The sequence below is a fragment of the Chrysochloris asiatica genome, unplaced genomic scaffold, assembly GCF_000296735.1.
Source record: "Chrysochloris asiatica unplaced genomic scaffold, ChrAsi1.0 scaffold00175, whole genome shotgun sequence".
NCBI lineage: Eukaryota > Metazoa > Chordata > Mammalia > Afrosoricida > Chrysochloridae > Chrysochloris > Chrysochloris asiatica.
This window is the reverse complement of record NW_006408693.1, coordinates 5,108,004-5,109,987: the sequence shown is the minus strand read 5'-3', so window position 1 is coordinate 5,109,987 and position 1,984 is coordinate 5,108,004.

The window sequence follows — 1,984 nt, the reverse complement described above, 5'->3', positions numbered from 1 at the left end:
CAACTCAAAGGCATCAATTCTTCTATGATCTTCCTTATTCACTGTCCAGCTTTCGCATCCATATGAGGTTATTGAAAATACCATGGCTTGGGTCAGGCGCTACTCTAGACTATCCATTTCAGAGCAGTTATTAGTGGTAGCCAGATGCCATCTAGAACTTCTGGTTTCAGTGTCATGGAGACTGACACATAATCCATTGGGCTGATTGTTTTCATGCATCCTTTCAATTTTCATCCTTCTTTCTCTGGACAGAAAGAGACCAATAGTTGCCCCTTAGATTGACACTCATGAAGTTTTTCTATCTCAGTTGCTACTCACTACAGTAGGATGTAAAACATTTTGGACTATGTTATCACAATTGACCTAGGTGTCTCCTGAGACTGTGGTTCTGAGGACTGCGGCCCGGAAACTCATTCCCTCAAGGTGTTTATGTCTAAAAAGTTTTCATGACTTTTGCCCGCTGTATAATTCACCACATTCATGGACATATTTGAAACAAAGATACATTGGTAGTGGTGGTTATGTGCCGTGGAGTCGGTTCCAACTCATATTTACCCTGCTCAGGGTTTCTGAGGCTGTGAATCTTTACAGGAGCAGAAAGCTTCATCTTTCTACCATGGAACAGCTGGTAGTTTCGAACTGCTGGCCTTGCAGCCCAATTCGTAACCACTATGCTACCAAAGCTCCTTAAAGGTACATTATCCCTCTACAAATAGCCTCTGTCAAACCTATATATATATGTGTGTGTGTATTCATTGGTATATTCCCACTCTTCCCCCTACACCTATTCAGCCTGTGTGATTATTCATGCATCTATTTTGTAGCTCACCGTGACTGAATGATTATGTATATAACAGTGTGTTCCTCTCTTGCCTTTAACTCTTGCAGACTCCTGATGTCATCCCGATTCATAATTTTTTGCCCACTTTACTTTAAGAACTTTATATACTTGTATATTATCTCACTTATTCCTCACAACAACCCGATGAGGAAGGCACTATTATTATTCCTACTTTAAGTATGTGCTTGTTGTTGTTGTTAGTGCCATTGAATTGGTTACCAAGGAGCAGCTGGTGAGTTTGAACTGCCTACCCTATGGTTCACAGTCCAGTGCTAGGGTTATAAAGTTTTTGGTGAGTTTCCATTATCTTTGTTGTTGTTGTTTTTGTTTTTTGATGACCTGATCAATTTCTTCTTTTTTTATAAGTTTATTCACGTTTTCAACTTCACTCTATGTAAATGTAGGTAGGTTGTGCTTTTCTAAAAATGTATTAATCTTGCCTAGATTTTCAAATTTGTTGGAATACAACTCTTCATAATATTCTATGATTGTCTTTTTTATTTCTACTGGTTCTGTTGTGACTTCACCCATGTAATTTCTTATGCATGTCTTTTCCCTCTATTTTTTTTTTTTGTTGTTATTAGATTTATTAGTGGTTTGTCAATTTTATTAATCTTTTCAAAGAACCAGCTTCTTGTCCTTTTGTTTTCTTGTTTATTTCTGCTTTAATCTTTATTATATCTTTTCTTCTGTTGACTGTAGGTTTACTTTGAACATCTGTATCTAGCAGTTGAAGATGTGTTATTGTGTTTATTTTTATTTTTTCTTCTTTTGTGATGTATGCATTTTTTGCAATAAATTGTCCTCTCATCACTGCTTTTGCTATGTATGTTCCAAAGATTTTGGTATGTTATGTTTTTGTTCTAATTTTTTTCTAGGAACTATGTGAATTCATGTTTTATTTCCTCTAATACCCAGTCACTTTTCAGCAGGGTGTTGTTCAGTTTCCATGTATTTGACTTTATTTCCTTGGCCTTTCTATTTTGACTTCTAATTTTATAGCACTATGGTCTGACAGCTTTCCTCCAAACCTGATGCCATGTTTTTCTTCATAGAACCCACCTTCTCATATTATTTGCTCAGCATACAGGTTGAATAATTATGGTGAAAGAACACAACCTTGTCGCAAACCTTTCCCAATTT